Genomic DNA, 22,489 nt, shown 5'->3' with positions numbered 1-22,489 from the left:
TTCCTGGGGCATAAAGACCAGGAGGCAGCTGTTGGGCTGCAGCTGGCCCTTGAGTGAACAGCCCAGCCCATGGTGGGTTCACAATGGACACCTTGGCATCCAGAGAGGACACAGTTTATGTGAAAGGAGATGGAGAGCTCTTAACATTTTAGAATCTTCTTTCCTCAGTCTGTAGGGGCCACTTCAGTGATGAAACAGGAAGTACAGACTCAAGCCGGACTGTCCTGTCAGGGTGGTCCCCAGCAGTTACTTAGCTTCAGTGAGCCTCAGTTTCCCCAGAGCAGCCAAGAGGATAATTAAGAAAACATGCATAACACATAGTTTCATGACTGCTACAGTGTGGGAGGTGGGAAGAGTGGGAGGGCACCTCCCTGTCACCAGCTTCAGGAGGGCCAAGGGGCTGATTTCCAGGCCTCTGGGACCCAGAACACCACCAAGACTATAAGGAAGGGGGGCTTTGATGGGGTGGGAGAAGACAGAAGGACTGAATCTGGTTGGCCAAAGAGAGAAAGAGGCCATCTGAGGGTCACTGTGTCCAGGCTGCATTTTGTCAGTTACCTGGCTGGGATGCCTCACAACTTCATACATAATCAAAGGGCACTGAGCCATAGACAATCACAGAGAATGGTTTCTTTGTGCTCATTTTATTTCCCAGGATAGCCCAGCTTGACTTGCCATCTGTTTCCAGTATGATCCTGATTTCTTCATAATTTCTCAGTTGGATGCTAGCAGCAGAGAGAGGTTAAGTGATTTGTCCATAATACCTTGGTATGGTTACTTTTTATAGAGGTGAGTCTCAGTGGCTGCATCAGGGCTCCCTCCATAGTGATCCTTTAGCCAGGTTCAGGGGAAACTGAGGTTTGGAGACAGGCCGTCTTGGAATTGCATTCCCCATCTGAATAAAAAGCTCAGCTGCTTTTGCTCTTTAAGTCTCTGTTTCCCTATCTGTCAGATGGGTTAAGTGACACCTAGCCTGTTGACCATTGAGAGGCATATAGCAGATGTGTACCCATCCTCAGCAATGCCTCGTACACCACAGGGACTCAATACAGTGCTGTTATTTTCGTTTTCACCATACAGAAACTTACAATTGGCAAACTCTTTCAAATTCCTTATTTTGGTGGTTTCTTTATAAACATGATAGCACAGCCAGTAGGATTTCAAAAAATAAGGGACCAATATAGGGTTGACAACTTTTATTTTGCTGAGTAAGGCCATTAAAGACAAACTGCCACCCATTAGTAAAATGCTTTCACAAAAGGAGGGATATTTCAACATGCACACATAACAGAAATGACATAGTATCAGAATAAAGGACAGTCTTTTGAAATTGGGAAGAAGTCAACCTGTAAAGCATTCACTGTGTTATTTTTCTCATTTCTCCACAGATTGGTGAACACTTCGTCATAAACTGACAGTTCTGCACAGAGCTGCAGTTGGGGACCACTGTCTCTGTTCCTTTGATCCTCAAGACAACAAATGAGGGAGATGAGGGCAGGACTGCAGCGTGAGTTCTGTTTCATAGAAGAGCAGAGACTGAGTCAAGGAGAGGGGAACTAGTGTCTGACGTTCCTTAGAGCTCCAGGTGTCTGCTCCGTTGTTGCTGTCATTGTCATCACCAGCAGCCCCCGTAGTGGACTATTTCCTAAGTGCCAGACACTGTGCTAAACACCTTCAAGTGCTACCTTGCAGCACCCCTGTGACTGAGGGTGCTATTACCCCCATTTTGATAACAAGTAAACCTTTCTAACAGGTTGAATAGCTTGTCCAAGGTCACACACCTAGTAAGTGGCAGAGCCAGGGTCCAAACCAAAGTTTAGATAACTCCAAAGTTGCCACCTTTTACAGATTCTGTCTTCCCAATGTCACCAGCTGGGAAGAGAGAAAGTTGGCTCCCAATCCTAAACCTTCTGCCTCCTGGGCCTGCTCTTCCCCAACGTGAATCTCCCTGCTGCTCGCATCTGTCTGGACACACCATCCTTGGTTCCATTGCCTTTGATAATGGGAACCTATGGGAGTCAGAAGCCCAGTAAAGAATCCAGAGTAACCACCCCTGATAAGCCTGCCAGATTTTTATTATCAACAATGAACTAAGGGCTGATGAACCCTTCTGCCTATGAAACATCCAGCGAGGCAAGGCAGAGAGCTCTTATCCTTCTACTCTGAGCAGATTACAACTCAGGAGGTAGAGTTCTCCAATGCCATTCAATGGAATTTATTTTATGACCTACATTAGGAGTCAAAACTATCAGTGTTCTCTCTGGATGAGCACTTCCCATCTGATACATAAAGAGTGAAATAGGGAGAGTGAGTTTGCTCACAATCTTCCCTTTAACTGAATGTTAGATGTAGTCTCTCCCTCAGAGTCAGGCAGTGCAAGGATCTGCCTTCACCCTGCACGTTACAGGGCCCCAGATAGCATCTTCCTACAGCCACCCGGTGAGGAGTCCACGGGCCAGCACCGTGCCCAGCAGGAGCGAACACGTACCCCTTCCAGACCAGGCTCCCAGTACACGGGACAGCCGACAGCCTGGAACCACCTTCAGGGTCTGAACTGGCCTCTTTCCTAACCTGCAGAGTTCAGGGAGCAGCTCAGATAAAAAAGGAGGAGCATTGTCTTCAAGTCTGTCTGCAGGTTGTTTTAAAGCCTCCGTGGTCCTTCCTGTCTCACACATTCACACAGCTGACCCCTGCGCCTCACAGCCCTGCCCCACCAGTGCCAGCTGGACAATAGAGATTAATTTAACAAGACAGACTTTGGCCTTAGGGTCACTAGGCTCACTGGAGGGTAGTGGAGGTGATACATGGTCTGAAAATGAGGATTCAGTGAAATCTATACAATGACCAGTGAGATCCTATCTCTTTCCCCACCCTGTGGCTATACACCCAAGACCAGGCATATGCCATCCAGAAAGCCTCTTTCTCTCTGAAGAACCTGAACAGATGCCAAGAACAGACCATGAAAGACTGTCACCTGGGGGTCCTGCAATGAAATGGCAGTCTTGTCCTCTGAACATCCATGGTACAGCAACATTTCCCAGGCAATAACCTAGCGTTACATTCAGACCTGAAATGCCCTCGACTCTTCGGCCCTTCTCCCCTGCTGCATTCACAATCACATACCTCTATGTTGTTTTGGAATCCTCTGAAGTTCTGCTGGGAAGCTTGCCATCTTCTTCTGCAAGAGGACAAAGGCATGTTTTGTCCCTGACCCTTAAATTCCACCACTTTCACCCAGTGACCTCATCTCCTTTGTCTTTAATAGAAGCTACCAGACAGAAACACCCTCGTCTCCCCCCACCCGCCAAAGTTGGAGCCGCACCTGAGTCTGTGCCTTCCCTCTGCTTTGATGGACAGGGGCCCTTCCTCCTGCCCAGCTCTCCTTTCCCACCCCCTCTCCCCTCCACCAGGACTTTGCTCCTATAATGATCTCCTCTCTCAGCACAAAGTCACCCCCCTCCCTGTCTGCTTGGTCATCAATGTCAACAAGCAGTCTTCCATCTTTTCATGCCATTTGTCTTCTCCCCCATCCCTGACCCACCACTGCTCTGTTTCAGTTCCTCCTCACAGTAAGACTTACGGAAGACGCTGGCTGCACTCACTAGCCCCTTTTCTCACCTCCATTCATCTTTTAAAATGTACTTATTTAAAGTTTCTCCTGGGCTATTCTCTTGTCTACTGTGGCTACTGATACGCTGAAATTGAAGTTCATTTTGCTGGGTAGTTGCTCTGTTTTGTTTAAACAGTAAGCCCACCTGCAGCAGGGCTGTGTCTGGGGCTGCAGTCTGCAAGCCTCGGGTTAGGATTAGGTCCCTTCCAGTTGCTTCTGTATTGGCCTCTGCTAGGGCCTTGAGCTTCGCTGGTTCTGAGCTGGTTCTGATATTAATTTCTTGGTTTTGGGTTTCTGCATGTCCCAGACACAGGTGCGGTATGGCAAGAGCATGGTTTTCTGACCTCCTTCACCTCCTTTCCCCACCCAGGCAGACAGTCAGCTTCCTCACTACGGACCAGGGCTGTGAATGCACTTCCGCTAGTTCGTTTCAGGGACCAAGGGCTCTTCATTCGCGTGCCAGGGAATAGAGTCAGGGAGAGATTCTATGTTTTGGAGTTCCTGTAAGATTTAACCGTATGAGGAGTAACACTCAGAGCAAAGATTATGTGCTGAAACAGTCTAGGTCCCGCTGATTAACATTTCTTGGAAAACATCAATGGAACAGTGGAAAAAATTATAAAATATAGCAGTTGTTACAGTAAATATGTTTTTTAAATTCAACTATTTTTATGATTAAAGAAAGAATTATTAATTTCTGATGACTGTTTTTCTTCCACCCTCCCTCCTTCCTTCTTTCCTTTCTTCCTGTCTTTCATTTTACCTTCTCTTCTTCCTGTTTTCTTTTAGCCTCTCTTCTCCCTGAGGCTTAGTAGTGTGCCAGTAAGCTCTACACTGATTGAGGTCATTTGTCTCTGACAAGCCCTTTGCATTTCTAAAGGCTTGGGGGATATATTTGTAATTAATGCAGATATGTTTCTTTAATCATTTACCTTTTTCCTATATTTCCTTCTTCCTTCATTCTACTTTTAAAACACAGAATAACCCAAACCAAATGAACAAGCCTAATAATCAATTAATGTATTTATGTTGAGATGGACAAAGGCGCTGGCTGGGGCGGGTGACTCTCCCGCGTCCCTCCTCCCTCCCCTCTCCCTCTCCCCAGGGCAGGCAGGGGCCTTGTCCTCCTTTGGTCTCTGTCACAGGGGATGTTGTGGCTGCATTTTAGGGACCCCAGGAGATGGAAATGCCCTGAGCTTTCTTAAGGGTGAATTTTCCATAAATTCATCAATTTTTGAGTGACACATTCTTTCTCCCTCAGCTTCTGTGGGTAGACTGCCCTGAGCTGTACTCTTCCATCTGGGATGAAAACACATTAAATTTCTGGGGGATCCAACTAAATACCCTCCTCCCTAGGGTGCTAGGAAAGAGCTCCATCTCTGGCCCTCCCCCTCCTACTTTATTTCATTTGCTTTCAGGAAATAATTCCCACCTCCCTCTTCATCAGTGTGTCATACATGGCTTTTGAAACCTTTCCTGAAAGGCTATGAGAAAGCAGGGCCTTCCTTGAAGAAGTGGGCTCTGCAAACTGGGGTGGGGATTTCCCTCCTGGGTGGGAGGTAGATATTTCCACCTCTCAAGTCACTTGCAGAGCATTTTATAGCTATGACCTATACACACAACCATCCCACCTTTCTGGCTGTATCCGCAGGCACTGCCACCTCAGAGGTAGTACGACCACCAGGTAGGCAGTGACTCAGTAGTACAGCACCTCCAGCCTCTTTAATTTGCATTGTTTCTAGATCCTGACCCAAGACGCAAGGTCCAAGACCACCCAAAACACTTTGTGGTCCCTCCAGGTCTCCTGGAAGATGTGAAAACAAAACGTGTTTTAATCTGCCTGGTTTGCACATGCATCTGTGTGCCTTCATCTCCTCCAGAAAGTATTTTTTAGAAGGGGTGGAAGGACAGATTACAAAATCAGAGAAGCAATTATTGGATATTATAACTGCCCAAAGTTTGGTAATCCCCAATTTATATGTCCTGTGATGAAAGAGAAGAATGTAGGAAACCAGAAATTCTGTGGCTGAGAACTGAGATGAAATCTCATATCACTAAACATGATTTTAAGGAATGTATTCAAAAACTCAGTTCACAAACAGTTTTAATTAAGAGAAACAATTATTTATATTACCTTTCTTACCCAAAAATGTCTTTAAAAATCAGCATGGCCCAGTGACTAGAGCCTGGGCCAGACTTTTACCTACCAGCTAGTTATATAATCTCTGTAAATCCTGTGTTCCTCTTAGTAAAATAAAGCTATTTATATCTTTCTCATATGGTCAAAGTCAGGACACTAGGTTGTAACTGGTGAGGGCCCTGGTCACTTTTAGTGAGTTTGTCATAGACCAGTCATGGACAGGCTATCCTCACCAGGGGAGAACAGCTCAGACTGTCCAGTTTTGAGAGTCTTGGGCAGTCTGGCTGAGCCATGTCCAGGCAAGGAGACCCATGGAGGAGATAAGAAGATGCACCAAGTTTCAACCTGTGTCCTGCAGGAATGATCACAAAGGCCTGCTTACCAGCGATCCCTGTGGGATATCCCCAACCATGGTCCCAGAGCCTCTGCTGGAATCTCTCCAGTGTGGGGAACTCACACTTCTCCTGGCCACCAGTACATGATTCCTGCTTTTGATGTCTTGAAACCTACTACCTTCTTTCCCTCTGGGCTCTCAGGGAGTAAGCCTGACCCTGTTCCACATGCTAGATGGCCTTTCAGATATTTGAAGACAGCTGCCATGTCTCCCTTTGGTCTTCTCTGTTCCAGGAACTTTCTTTAGCTGCTCATGTAACCTCATTTCAAGCATGAGTGAGATAGAAGCTGGGTGTTCCCCCATCTGGCATCTGCTATGAAACTGAAGAAACTGCCATATTAATAAGCACCCATCTTGAGTGAGTGATGATGATGCCATCTTCATTGAAGAACTGGCTCTGCTGATGCTCCTGCCTGTAGGACCTACATCCCCCAGGTAAGGACTGCAGCTGTAGGTTTTACCAAGCGTCAGGAGGCCTGTGTTAGGACAGATTATCCCCAGCACATTCCAAATTAGAAGTGAAGTAGGAACAAGAAAGATCTTGCATTTCTGCCCCTTTCTTCCTTCCTTCCTCCTCCTGACCTCCCTTCCACGCTCAGAACCACCCACCCCTCCCCACCTCCCTCCCAAGGGCATCAGGCTCCTTGTTCTTGCTTCCTCCCCGTAGAAGCCCTGGGGTTTCAACTTGCTTTCCCCTCCCCTTGATGGCTGCCACTGCCATTTTATCCCTGGGGTTCTGTCCCCACTCCAGCCCTGGCTCCGGCTCCCGCCACTTTTCATCCACCTGTCTCCAAGCAAACACATAAGCTCTGAGGCCTAAAGGACGTAACTGCTCAGCACCTCGGGAAACCACCAGCATGGGAGAGTGACAGAGGGCTAGATGCCGGGAAGTTCTCACAGTTCTAGAAACATCTGCTTCCATATGTGCTTCTGAGACAGAAAATGGTAACTCTATTAGGCTTCTATCCTCTAATTCCAAGGGGAGAATTCTCCTCGATGACCCAAAAACCATAGAGGCAGGAAATGGCAACCTGGGGGCCTGGGAACACTCTGAGGGGGGTTAGCCAGTGTTCAGGTGTCCTATCTGTGGCCAGGCAAAGCTTGGGGTGGAATGGAGTGGGGAACCCAAATACTCAGTAGGACTGATGCATCCTGAGCCAGTGGCCCTAACTAAGAAATTCAGCCTCATGCTGACCTGGCTCACGTTTACATGTTTTACACGCATGGGACATGGTGGCGGTCAGGGGGCTTGAGTATCAAAGGCATAGACCTGGCTCTTCTCACAGTCCCTCACAGACAGGAGGGACAGCGTCTCTTTTCTCAACCAAAGGTCTCATGGAAAGTTAAAAAAAAAACAAAAAAAACATTATCCCACAACAGTGTATCATCCATATGCTTTTTATTTTTTAATCTGGAATGAAGAAGCTTTTTAGCTTCAAGAGAGTAATTGTGTGTTAGAAAAGGTTTGATTATATTTAAATAAAATATACTGAATTTGGATTAGAAAAGAATCTTTTATTCAAATATACCTAATATTTGTTAGTAGCTCTTTATAGCTCTTATAACCTAGGAATAAAAGCTGCAAGTTGAAACTGAGGCACAGATTTTGCCATATGTTTCTGGAGCAAACAGGGAATGAGCAAACTGGAAAGACACCTCTTCCTGTTATCTTTTTAGAGGTCATTTACTGTTAGAACAAAAAATGAGCTTCCTGAAACATAAATTCCATAATGTGATGGCAAATTTCCTTCCCTTTAACCATATGTCAGAAGTGCTTGCATTCCAAAATTTAAAAGTAACCCATAATATTTCCTAAACTAGAGCTAAGGTGTTCGGGAAATGTGGATGGACTAGCCCTGTGTCCACAGAGGGCTTCTTTCCAGGATGTGGGAGCATGTCACAGAGAGTGGCAAACAAAGTCTATATATATACATATATATATATATAGAAATGTGTTTATGTCAATGCCTTATGGTTATGCATGTGGGTATGCATGAATTTATGCAACAAATGTTTATTAAGGACCTACCATATGTTTAGAACAAAGTACTTCAGGCAAATGTTGAGTCCCTAATTTCAATACATTCACAGTCTACTTAACAGTTGGTAAGAAAACATTCTGGAGGCAAGAAGTGAGCAGAAGAGGGAGGGAGTTGCATGCATCAAGGCCCTGCCTGGCACCACCAGCTACAGCAGTGGGGGAAGGACACAGATGGACTGAGCGTGAGAAAGGAGAGCTAGCGGGTGCCCAAACGGGGAGGGAAGCAGCATGTCTGCCGCCGCCCATCAGTACACCTTTCTGGAGCAGGTACAGATGCTGGGCTCTATGGAGGTAGGTCCTGGCACCCCAGATGGGACGGCATCCCTCCTCCTAAGGCTCATGTCTCCACTGGGCTCAGAACCCCAGCCCCTGGGCTCCCTGGGACCGCCCTCTGATAATTTCCCCTTCCTAGCCAAGGTAGTGTAACTTGTCCTCACGCTGCCTGGCCCCTCCTGAGCATCTGAGGCTGCTCACAGGGCCAGCTTCTTAGCACCTCCTGAGGTAACACTCCCTCGTAGCAGCTTCCTCCCTGGAGGCCAGGCTGCTTTTGGACTCTCAGTTCTCCCTGGCCTTCTGTGGTGGCATGCTTCCCGGGTCTGTCCAGACCATCTTCAAGGCCATGTTCTCCAACCCTGGCTACTCGTCAGAAGGAACACCTGGGAACTTTTAAAATACACTGATGCCAGGGCCTTTAAAAATATACTGATGGAGTAATTGAATCAAAATTTCTGGGGATGGGCCCCAGATACCAGTTTTTAAAGCTGCCCAGTTATATAACTGATTTCCTGCATGTTATGGCTTCTCAGATTTCCTGCATATTATGGCTTCTCAGATTTCCTGCATATTATGGCTCCTCATGTGAACAGAGTCAAAACAAGCCTGCCCTTTCCCTCCGTCTGCTCCTTCACCAGGTTTCCCCACTCACTGTACCAACCTGCTCCCAGTCATCAAGGCTGAACCACAGGCTTACCTGAGACTCTTATTGTCTCCTGTCCCCACATAACCAGCTGGTCACTAAGCCCTGTGCCTAGTTTTTAGTCCACCTTGTAATTACTTTGAAGTATTTCTAGAACTGGATCCTTCTTTTTCACCTTCTCTCACTCTGTCTACTTCAGCCCAGGCCCTTATCCCATCTCACCTGAACTATTTTAACAACCTCCAATCTGGCATCCTTCTGCCCAGAACTGCTCCCCTCCAGTCCTGCATGCAGCTAGCCCAGGATGCTTCTAAACACCACAGATGCTGCTGCTGAGAACTCCAGCTACTCCCCATGCCCTTCAGGCAGCGCCCCCGCCTCCTGCTCACAGCCCCTGCCTCCTGCCCGCACCCACACTGACCTGCTTCCGGTCCCACCTGCTCCCTGCTGTCCTGCATCTCCTGCCTGGCTCAGACTGCTCCCTCTAACTGGACTCCTATTTCCATTCAACCTGCAGATCCCCATAGGGACAATTCCCTTTCTGAAGCCTTTTATGACTTCCACTACCCTGTGCCCACCAAGCACTGTGGAGTTGTTACCTGTCAATGTCCAATCCCCAAGTCACTTAGTGAGCTTCATGATCATTTATCTCTGAGCTTAGCAGTGAGGGCATGACCCAGTGTGCATGCTCAGGAAATGTTTGTTGAATGAATGAATGAATGAATGGTGAGAGGTCTGACTATGGTGGAGGGTGGGTGTGGCCACTATGAAGACCCTGAGCCTATGTCAGGGTACTAGAGGCCATCCCACCCCCAGACACACCAAAGGATTTGTTTTGCATTCTATTCCCTAACAGCAGTGCTGTAAGAGCACAAATATTCCTTTACTTTCCTAACCTATAAAATGAGGATAATAATATCCATTAGCAAAAATGTCATGAGGATCAGAATGTAATGGGTGTGCATATGCCTTGAGATTATAAATGCTGAAACATGAAAGATGAATATCCAATATCCTCACTTGGCAGAAGCCTCTATGCCAGTACTTCAGAGAATACCCAGTATGGAAAGGTTGCACACAGCTGACGTAATGGTAACCCTGTCTGCCTGGCAAAGTCCCCAGAGAGCGTCAAGTCTACACTGGCAGTGTGGGTCTTCGCACAGTAAGCAATCCCTATGGTGGGAGCGGATTTAAGTCTAGCTCCTTAACTGACCTTGCAAGGGCCCTCCTAGAAATAAACTTGGTGTCCTTTGTGTGCACGCAGTGAGGAGTTCTGCTCCCTTGGCCTGTGGTTAGCAGCCTGTAGGGCCTTAAAAATATCCCTAGGCAGATATTTTTAGTGCACCATCCTGAGGTGTGGCTGGAGCCCGTGGCCTCCTGTGACGCATGAAAATTGTTTTGGCTCTGTTTGCAAGTGATTCAGACAGCTGGTTTTGGACTACAGGGTGTAAAAATAAAAACAAGGTGGGGAAGCTGGGTTCCAGCCACAGGGCATCCCCAACCTCCACAACATCTGAATAATTGCTTGGGAGAATGTTTAATATGAACCTTGGTTCTCTGGAAATAGTACAAATCACAGTCCCACCTGGCGGGTTACAGGCTGGTGGGCAGCACAAAGTGCAGAATAACCCATTACACAGTCAGAAACAGAGGCTGAGAGGTCACTCAGCTCACCCCTCACCCAAGGTCTCACAATCAATATGCAGCAGGGTGGCATTCAGATCCATGCCTAACTATGGTCTTGCCAGTGTCCCAACTTGAGGACTGTATTAAAGTCTACAAAACACTATATAGTATATGCTATCCTTTGACTTGCTTTAAAAAATCAATTATATATCAATAAATATCTATGTCACAAAAAATCTATATCACTTTAACTGCTGCACCCAATACCATTATACAAATGTACCTTATTTTATTTAATCAATATTATTTTAATTGCAATTCACATTGTATCTCATATCTTGATCATCCTTCACCATCCTTAAACGTTGCACTTCAACCAAAATGCACAAAAACCCCTTCAATAACTTACCAGAAGTTAAGCTTCGTTTTGTCCCTATCATTATATTTCTCTTTAATAGCAGAAGAAAGGGAAATAATGGAGTTACAATAGGAGAGCCTCTAGCCTGCAATTCCTCAGGCAATTTCCCCAGCTCCTTTATCTTTTTAAATGCAAGAAGCTCTGTAGTGTTTTTGTAATTCTATGTAAGTAAATACTGTAAGTATGTACAACTCTGTAAATACTGTAAGTAAACTGAGTTGTTGAAATGCCAGTCTTACTTTAGGGCCTTATCTTACCTAGATGACAGACATCTGAGCCATTGCAGGTAGAGAGGAACACAGAAGGGACACAGGCTTCTGCAAATTGCTGTGACCCTTCAGCGTGTAGCTGAAAACCCTGTTCCACTATTTGTTGCTTGCCACCCACCACAAGCAGCCTCTTAATCTCTGAGTTCCCTTCCAAATACATGTAAGCAGAATTCCATCATGAGCCAAATACAATGATGCATGTGAAGCATTCTTTGTTTAAGTTGCAAAAGGCTATATAAAACCCAAAAATATTACTTTATTAATTATTCTGATTAGCCAGTGGCTCATAACCATTTCAAAAGTAAGTCTATCTTTTTAAAGGGAAAGAATTTCTTAATTCCTGACAAATATCAATTAAGCACCTAGAATACCTAGCACTTGAATGAGGTGTTAGGAGTACAGAGAGACAAACATGGATTGGCCCTTCATGGAGCTGGTATTCCTGTGGCTGAGAGTCATGTGGTATCCCTGGCAGTAGCCACTGAGCAAGGAAAGTACATGATGCCTGGGATGACTTAGAGCTCCCTTTTAAATGAATGTCTATTTCGTTAGCCACAATGGCAGCTCTGTTGTGCATTTGAAAAACTATGCATATTTGCAAGATACAGTAATCATTTAGTAAGCGACCATGCTTGAACCATAAATGGATTTGTGGGCCCCTTCCAGTAATTTTGAGCCTTCTATCCACTGCCCTCCACTCCAGCCCAGGATTCTGTGGCCCTGGGCCTTGGGCTCAGGACAGATAATACTCAATTTGTAGACACTTTATGCTCATTCATGGAACCTGACACCTCTTCTAATTCTTCTCAGGCCCTGATTTGAGCCATACTCTCACCCCTAGTCTTTGGAATTCAGCATATCTCTCAACTCTAGAGGGAAAAGACAGTGGAGTCTTCATAGAGAAGCCAGTTAGGAAGAAATAAAGGCAGGGGCTCCTCAATCCAGGGAGAAGGCAGCAAAAGACGTTGACAATCAGGCTTTGAAGGCTAATCACCATTGCTGTCAAAGCAGCCCTTGTTTCTAATCTTGTCTCCGATGCTGTTTATGGATTCAGTGGTCTTCTGACATCCCTATGGGCAACACAGAGAAATAAGAGTAATTCTTAAAGAAAGCATATATGATTCAGCATCATTTACCACAACAGGCTGAGAAGGACCTTTGAGATTTGGATTCTAGGATTTTATATGTAGGAAAACTCAAGTTCCACACAGAGAGAAGTGACTTGCCCCAATTTGTAAGGAACTCAGGGCTCATGACTTCTTGCTTAGGGTTTTTCATACTGTGTCATCCCTGACATCAAGGCCTAGGATTTATCTATCCCAGAAAATCTATTCATGAATAAATTCAACAAGCACTTACTAGTACTTCCCTACTCGGTGCTGGGAACTGTGCTAGCTACTGGGGGTACAGTAATGAATAGGGAATAATCGGGGGTCAGAGTCCTACATTCAGTAAGGGGAACAGACAACTAAGTGGCAATTAATATACACTATGATGATGGCAGTTAACATACACTAGTATACAGAGGGGTACCAGGAGGCCCAGGGAATAGCTGCAGGGCCTCCTAGACCACTGCTGCAGAAGGAGGTGGTGGTGGTGGAAGGTATGGGGTGTTCTGCCACGGTACCCTTAGGTGGTGTCTGAACAAGGTCTTCAAGACTGACTTAGGAATTAGGGAGAGGAAGGCAGGGAGCCCCAGGGAGAAGTGCAGCATGTTCAGAGACCTGAAGCAAGAGCAGCAGCGTGGGCTACAGATAGTTGGAGCATTACTACAAGGAGCAAGTGCTGAGGAATAACAATGTAGCTAGAGGCCAACAGGGGTCAGGTTGGGAAGATTCTGCGTACCAGGTTAAAGAGGCATGGATTTTATCCTGATGTCTGAGGAAGTCGTGGAGGGGCAAAGGTGACTCGGTCAGATCCATGATTTAAAAGATGGCTCTGGATGCTGGGTAGAGAATGAATTATAGGGGATCCAGAGGGGAGTGAGGAAGACTGGTTGGGGAGCCATGCCATGTCCAGGCAGGGGGTGATAGTGGCAGAGAGAAGAGATACTTAGGAAGAAGAGTCAAAATGCCTTTGTGAGTTATTGGAAGTACAAATTCATGAAAGAAGACACATAATTCCTTGCCCATGAAATTAAAAATCCTTTGATTACTAAGATAAATTTATTCGATCACTTAAAAACCTAACACAGAAAATGGGCAAGGCATCTCATGGCTGTGGGTCTGGCCACCCCGATGGCTTCGCCCCACTCCCTTCAGGTCTGGAGCCCTTGGGACTTTGCATGCCTGAACATCTAATAACCAATTCTGCTCCCAAAACACTCATCAGGAAGGCTTTTACGGAGATAGCTAGTAATGAGATTGCTTGGAAGAGCTGCCAGATATATACAGACAGTCATGTATGTGTGTGTGTGTGTGTTTGTGTATACACACAAATATTTAACTATGTATATTATATACAAATATATTTTTACTAAGAATATGTATTTTTATAAATAAAATACATATAAATATAAATACAAACAAATATTGTGTGTGTACACATAAATCTTCTCCTAAGGAATATATACATTGGACTAGAGAATGAGTTACTAATGGTGGTTTGCCTCCAACCTGAAAAACTCATGTGCTGGCCTGTAGAAGGCACCTGGACGATTTCCTCACTTCAATCCTCCAAAAGATGGGGTCTGGCAGGCAGTTCCAGTTCAGCCAGAAAAAACAATAATGTGGCAACATATCTGTAAACCAGGGCAGGGTGTTTTTGAGATAGATGAACAAACTATAAACAAATGATAAGAACATGACAGAGCTGAGGTGAGGGATCCTTAAGGACACCATCCAATAGGCTATTTAAGAAAGAAAAGTTGCTGGTAGAAACAAGACATTCCCAGGCAGCACAGCACATGGGTAGCTCAGAACCACAACGGTCCTGATGCATGTGCCCCTGGCATGGTGCCTGCCTGGCATACAGGTGACACTAAATGTGAATGAATGAAAAATGAATAATTAATAGACTAAATACTCCATATTTAATAGTCTGATAAGGTCCAGTATTGCATTTGACCTTATGGAACTTACAGAAAGGCCCTTGGAGGGGTGGGTACAGGTATGTGTTCTTCTGACAGCACCAGGTATGCTGGCCAGAGTCCCTGGGTGCTGAAGGGATTCATCCATGAACTCCTGGGGTCTCTTCTAAGCCTCGGGAGGGTTGGAATTCTGAACAACAATCCAAGAAGGACTAAAATAATCCTGGGCTTCCTGCATTCATGCGTCCTAAGGAAGAGCTCCTGAAATGCACCCCTTTGGGCATTCATGAGGCTTCTAGCAGGACACCAAGGATCATGTACTGCATGCCCACCCTGGAAGAAGACACGTGTGTCTGATGGCAGCTGTGGGTGAGTGAGCTAGAGAAAGCCAGGGGTGTGTGTGTGTGTGTGTGTGTGTGTGTGTGTGCACGTGTGCACGCGTGTACTTGCACACGTGCATGCAGGATTGAAACTCTGTGATTAATGAATGTATTACAAGTAAGAATTCCATGTCTATTTGAGGTTTGATTTAAATTTCCTTTCCTGAGATCTTCTGATGGAAAAGTAGCCATCATTTAAAGGAGTTCAGCAGCACCCTTTCTCATCAACAGAAGAAATACACCTAATTACCTATAGGTTTGGAGAGCAGATTTTCCTCCTATTAGAAGTATGGAAAAATATAAGAAGTTGATCTGAATCGGGTTCCAAAGGGCTAGAATATCAGTTTAGGGTTTATTGCAAAGCAGTTTTTTGTTTCTTTCTGCCTTCTCAGTTGAGTTCTGGATAGAAGATGTGAGACAATATCCTTCAGACAAGCAAGATGTTACTGTGATGGTAAAATATTGTAGATACATAAAAAATACTCAACAAGTAATGGAGTGAATGAGGTTAGGGAAGGAGGGAGGGAGTCCATATAACATTTAAAAGGCATATAATCTTGGTTGAGAGGGCACAGGTGGAAAGAATTCAAGGAAGCCTCATTCATTCTTGCATTTATTAATCCTTTTATAAAACTTCTTTTAATGGACTTTAATTTGATGTCCATGTGTGAGGCACTAAGCTGAGAGCTGGCTGTACAGTAGTGGACAAAACACACATAGTCCTTGCTCTCATAGAACTTACAGTCTAGTGGACAGGAGAGACTTCAGGTGAGTAACACAGCAAATGCTATGAAGAAAAAAGAACACCATAGGGGGAATCTAGTAACCATAATGTTGCTCATGTAGGTGTATATTAGTGATACCAAAATTAAAAAATTTTTAAAAAAGAACACCAGACATTAGGGAGAGAAACTGGAAAGGCCTACCTTAGGTGTCTTCCTGCGGAAGGTACTCCTAAGCAGGTTCTAAGAAGATGAGAAGGATTCAGTCACATGAAGAGTGTGGGGAAGGGTGTGCTGGGCAGAGGGAATACATTCTTCAGTGACCCAAGGCAGAGAAGAACTTGGCATTGGCAGGAATTGAAAAGAGAGGACAGTGTACATGGAGGATGGAGGGAAGAGAAGCAGGAATGAAAGGGTTGAGAGAGGAGGGTCTTGTATACCAGAGAAAATGGCTTGGGTTACCTTCTCAGGGCAGTGGGAAGTCACTGATGGATTTTAATCAGGGGAGAGGCATCACAGGGTTTAGGTTTTTAGGCAATCTGACTGTTCTGTGAGAAACAGGTTGGTAGAAGCAGGAGTAGAGAGAGCGAAACAGAGTGCCCACTGCAGGGTTCCGAGTCGGGAAGGTGCTGTGGGGGGCCACGTGCAAGTGGGCCACAGGTATTGGGGAGATGGAACGGGCATGACTGAGGTTGGCTGCATGTGGGGCTTAGGGAGAAGGCAAGATCAAAAGTGATTCCTGCCCTCCAAGTCTGGGCAACTGTTTATCTGTTTGAATCAGGAAGAAAAGTGACATGACATAAAATTTGGAGACAAGGAGTAATAGGATCATCTCAACAATGATTAGCTGAGTACTGTTAACTCTGGCCCAAATACTGCTCCAGGTAAAATGTTTCACAGGGCCTGAGTTTTTCCCATCCATTCCAGGTAGCTGGGATTATTGCCCTGCTTTTCTAGTTACTGGACTGATAAAGGACATAAAATTGAGCAATTGTGCATACCTCAGGAAAATAAATCATTTGTTGAATGGGTAATTATTAGATTAAAATGAGATAAGTTGTTGCTATGTCAAAAGGCTTGCCAAAAATTAGTTGATATCAATTAATAAAGACAGGCTTGCTTCAGAGAATGAAAAACACAGCTGACTCACAGAAGTGTCTAACCATAAAAGGCAGCTTAAGCCAAGAACAGAAGCTGTGGGCAGCCTTGAGGACCTGAGGGAGGTTTCCAACTGAACAGATTGTAAGAAGTGAGGAACCTCAGTCCTATCAACTGCAGGGAAATGAATTCTGCCACCAGAGTGAGCTTGGGAGTAGATTCTTCCCCAGTCAAGCCTCCAGACTAGCCTACAGCCAGCAGAAACCTTGAATACAGCCTTGTGAGACTTTGAGCAGAGGATCCAGCTGAGCTGAGACCAGACTCCTGACCCACAGAAGTGTGAGATAATAAATGTGTACTCTTTGAGTTGCTAAGTGTGCAGTCATTTATCACACAGCAATAGATAACTAATGCAGCTTCATAGATGCTGGGAAAGTAAATGAAATCCTACTCTTAAAGCCTGTAGCACAGGATCTGACACATATTAGGACCTCAGTAATGTTGGCTATTCTGAGTATAGCTTTCATACCTTTATGGTACCACAGACCAGGAGGGGAAATCGGTTACCTTGATCTTTTGGGGGAGGCCTCACAAGAAAGCAGGTGAGGTGAGCTGTAAAGAAGAGTAGGACTTAGATCATCAGCAAGAGGATGGAGAGGTGGGTGAGAGAATGGCAGTGGTAATGAGAGATACTATTTATTGGGGAGACAGTACAGAAGTGGAATGTATATGGTAGGGACTGAAAGATTGTTTCCTGCATTCATTCATACATTTAAGGCTGCTCCTGGGAGCTGTGGAAACAAAGGTCAATAGGCAGAATTTTGGGGTTGAGTAAGCTCAGCAGCTTACAGGGAAGTATACAAACTGTGTAATACCATGTGCCACACACAGAAGAGAATGTACTGGGACCTTCAGACCCAGGGAAGGGACTAGCAGATACATTTCTGTACATGTTTGGGTCTAATGGTGACTCTATACAAGGGAAAGGTGAGAGTTAATTGAAGAGTTAGGAAAAGGTCAAATAGGGCCTCACAATACTAAAGCACACCTTTGCAGGAATTAGAAAACTGTGCCCCTCTGAAGGACCAATGGAAAAACACATACCTTTGGACAGAGGCAGTCCTATTGGCTCTAGAGCTGTCAAGTAGAAAGTGCTTTTGTGCAAAAAAGAAAAAGATTGCCCTTCTTATGGAGGGGCATGTGTACTTCCGTGCCATGAAGCAGGGCTTGGTAAATGGAGTGTGGGCTGGATTTCAGCCCCAGCTTGCCCTGTTTAGTCAGGTGTCCTTCACACATTGTGTAGGTGTGTGCTGGGCCTTTCACAGGCCAGAAGTGGAAAGAGTCTGCTTCCAGGATCCTGCCCCCCACAGTCCCGCATACAAAGCTGACAGTGATGGTCATCCATCCCCTGCTCATGCACAGTTCTGCAGAGCTTTCTGAATGTTTCATGTCTTGTTCCGGTGGGATCCCAGACCTATGAGTGGAAGGGTCAGGCCAGGTGCCTCCTAGGCTGATTTCTTCCCTTCTGATATTGAAAGTTCTGAGAGGATGAGAATCATGTCTTGGCATCCCTCCCAAGGTCCAGCCCAGTGTAAGCTCAAAGAGCCTTTACTGGCTTTGGTGGAAAGATCCAGTCCATTCCAGCCCTATGCACCACTTGTGGTGGGAAGGGGTAAAAGGACTGAGAGATACAGTTTTTAAAGTCTAAAGTGTGAGCATCAACAGTATTCATTCCCAGGCAGTATCACATGAAGTCACTGCCCACTGGTGGGTTACTCCAGACTTACAGAGCACAGGAGAATAGAAGGGCTGAATGGGAACAGACGCCATACCCGCTTACAAAAACACTTGCTGTTCTTAAAGAATGGACCGGCTACTTTAGAATCTGCAACACCTTAGGCCAGTTTGGAGGGCTGCTGTCTGCTGGCCTCCACCTCCAACCCTTAACCCGCACGCCTCCATACAGGCCACTCTCAGAGGCTTCTTCAGGCCAACTACAAATGTGAAAGACAGATGGATATTCCTAGGTCTTGCTCCCCAGGATGACTTCTCTAACAATGGGTCTATTTCCCAAGTTCTCAGAAGGAAACTCTTCTGGAGGATAGGGAGCTTCTAGGGTTACACCACTGGTTTGTAGAGGACAAGCAGTCAGAGAATGGATGAGCCTTAATAATGCAGAGGTTAATAATGAGCACAAATTATTCACATCAACCTGAATAATTCAGAGGACTCCTGAATGACAGTCCCATGAAGAATTCCTTCATCTAACAAATACTTATTCTAGAGACTCCTATGCTGGGCAACAGCAATTACCAAGTTGGAAAAGACCTACCCTCCAACTCAGAGCTCATTGGAGACATAGGACATGGTACTCAGTAGCTGTGAAACAAGGCGGAATAGGATGAATGAGACAAAGAGATGCCAAAGAACTTCAGGCAACACGTGGACTGACTAAGAAGGCTTCATGGAGAAGATGACATTTGTGACAGATCTTGAGAAATGGTAGCATTTCTCACTGTAGGTCTGGAAGAGAAACGAGGACATCCTAAGCCAAGGGAACAATCTAAGCAAACACCGTGAATTAGGGAAGTCAAAATATGTACAGGGAACCACGGAAGGCTAGCTGGGAGGGGGATGCAAGGTGCCTAAAGAATGGAGTCATGGAATAACTCATAGCTGGGAAGATGTGTGCAGCCCATGCTGAAGATTTTAGAGGAGAAAGAGGACACACTCAGCACTGAGTTTTTGGAAGACTGGTCAGGCCTTTATATGGGTCTAGAGCAAGTAGCCAGGGGAGGGATACCGAGGGCCTGAACCGATGGAAAAGCAGAGCAGTTAGAGGTATAGTAGGACAGAACTGAACTGAAATTTGCACAAGTTATCTTTATGAAATTGTGAATCCAGACTGGCAGAAAACAAAGCCATGATTCTAAAGCAAATAAGAAGTCCTCAATCTGCTTTGTGGTAATACATCTGCTTTCATCTCCCTATGTCTTACTTATCAACCGCATCAGCACCAGACCCAGGTTATTGCCAAGGAATTGGTTCAAATAGTGGAAAGACCAGGAAAAGGGAATCATGGAAAAGCATTTGGAGCTGAAATCAGAAGACTGAGGTTGTGGTCCAGGCTTGAAAGCTGTGTGCCTACAAATTACTTTTCTTCTCAGGACCTCAGTGTCCCCAGTTGTAAAATGGGATTATCAAAGTCCCCTTCTAACTCTTACACATGATGATTCTGTGAATGGGAAGAGTTATGCAGAGGCCAATGTCTATATAAGTGCCAAGCACTGCCCTGACAGCTTTTATACATATTTAGACTCATTGGGTTGAAATAGGTTTTTGGTATGGTCTGAATGTTGTGTCCCCCACAAATTCATATGAAATCCTAACCCCCAAGTTAGGAGGTCGGGCCAGTGGGAGGTAGTTAGGTCATGAGGGTGGAGTCTTTATGATTGGGATTAATGCCTTATAAAATTGACTACAGAGAGCCCCCCTGCCCCTTCTGCCATGTAAGGATGCAGCAAGAAGGCGGATGTCTCTGAGCCAGGGCACAGGTCCTCAACAGTCTCTGAATTTGCTGGCACCATGATTTTGGACTTCCCAGTCTCTGAACTGTGAGAATCAGATTTCTGTTGCTTATGAGCCACCCAGTCTATAGTGTGTGTTGGAGCAGCCTGAGCAGATGAAGACAGTACTATAATCATCTCCATTTTGAGATTAAGAAAGGTAAGTTGAAGGGTGGGATTCCAACTCAAGCAATGTGGCTTCAGAGCCTGTGCTCCTAACCATGTATGCAGCCTCTCCATATGAAACAGTGACACCACACCGCCCTGGGGAAGTCAGCGCCCAGCGGCTGCTAGAATGCCTCTTCACAAGTGTCACAGAACCATGCTCGAATGCCAGCACCTCAGTGTCCCTCCTCACAGGACCCAGGCCACTTCAGCCAGCAGCACAGTGCACACAGAGCTGCATGAGCAGTGCTGGGGTGGGGTGGGGTGGGCCTATAGACAAGGAACTGTGGGACCTCACATACCTGGACCCACACCCAGGAGCTGTCAGAAAGTGAGCTGATCCAATATGACTCAGTGCCCACCCCCATCCATTACCAAGACCTACTTTTAGCCACTGGGGTCTCTTGGTTCACATTTTCCAAACATTGTGATTTCTAGGGCCTTAGTTAAAGAAGGGTCCATAGGGTCTGTACCATCCTAATAGGTAAAAGAATGGTCCTGTGTGATATTGTGGGCATGTTTAATTATCTGGGAGTGTGATGCCCCCCAACCTTTTATAGAGATTTACAGTATACAAGGCATCTTTGTAAAAGTCATGTCATTTGATGCTCAAAAGCAACTGTGTGAGCTAGCTTAAGATAGATGATATATGTTGTGCTCATTTTGTAGATGAGGAAACTGAGGCTGAGAAAGATCAAATGGCTGGACTGAAAGTCAACCAGCTATCAAATATCAGGGAACTAAAACCCTTCTCTTCTGTCTTCAAATCCAGTACTCTTCCCTTTATACCACAGCATCCCAGTGGAAAATGAAAAATCAATAGCATCTACGGTTTTTAACCACATGTGGTGGACAGCCAGATGCAAAGTTTCTGTGGCTGCCGTTGGATTCCAATCCTGGAGCAATTCCCAGTGTGTCAGCATGCTTTGTTGTGTTCATTAAGAAACTATGCCAGATTGGCCAAGGAGACCAAGAAAGACTGCTGCGTGTGTCGCCTAAGATATAACGCACGCCCTTTGGGATTGCCAGGACTGCCTGCACTTCTGCGCGCACCGCAGTCCGACCAGCTGTGCTGAGGGGAAGAAGCACAGGCTCTTGGAGCAAGGCTGGGACTGTGAGCCTGGAAGCCTGAGGGAAGTGCGTGCTCCGCTCTGCCCCTTACTGATGTGATCTTGGCAAGGGCGCCCTCTCTGGGATTCATTTTCCTCACCTGTAAAATGGGAATAAAACCTTCTGTCCTGCTTGTCCCACAGGATTGTTGTGGGGATCAGACGAGTTAATGGACACTAAAGAAGCATATTTGTTCCCTGAGAAAGGTGGATGTGTGTGAGGGGTCAAGGTCCCAACCAGTTGGAATCCCCCAATCCAGGGCTATTTGCTGCCCCTGGGAAAGTACCTATAATTTCTGAGAACCTAACCTTGGACTCCTCCAGCTGCTCAGCCCACCCACCAGGTCACCTGACTAATAGCTGATGACTTGGAGTCTTCCTGCCAGTCTCACTGAAAACATTGCCAATAAACAAAAGATACATTGGTAGCTGGCTTCCTTTTGGGGAGACTGTCCCCGAGGTGATGTGAGAAAGGGGCATGACGTCATCTTTATGAAGTAGGACAGGGAAGAGCTTGGCTGCCTGGTGGACTCATGGGCCAAAACAGCTCTGCCGGAATCCTGAGCAAGCCTTTCGCTCCTTCCAGCTCAACTAGACATCCACAGCTGGTTGATCTCCAGCTTCTCTTCTAGCCCTAAAAGTCTCTGAATCCATGAAGCTGGCTCACTCCACACTGTTACCAACTCACTTACATCTCTAAATGCCATTTCCCCATCTGCAAAAACCAAATCACGCTCCCTCCTCCTTGGCTGCAGGGTGCTGCTATGCAGTTTGAGTCAGTCATTCTAAACCCAGTGACCTCCTTGGAGGACGTCTGCCTCTCTCAGTGGCTCAGTTGAAATGAGATCATTGCTGGAACTGACAGCTCACAGAGCCTTGGGATTCAAGCAAAAAGCACACCAGACTTTCCACAAGAGCCGCTTCAGCCTCTGGTGCCATGAGGGTGGCTGCTGCCCAGCTAATGTTGCCCTTCTCACCCGCAGCATCCCCAAGATGCCTCAATCACA

The sequence above is a fragment of the Manis pentadactyla genome, chromosome 1 (assembly GCF_030020395.1).
Source record: "Manis pentadactyla isolate mManPen7 chromosome 1, mManPen7.hap1, whole genome shotgun sequence".
In the NCBI taxonomy this organism is placed as follows: Eukaryota; Metazoa; Chordata; class Mammalia; order Pholidota; family Manidae; genus Manis; species Manis pentadactyla.
This window is presented reverse-complemented; position numbering follows the sequence as displayed.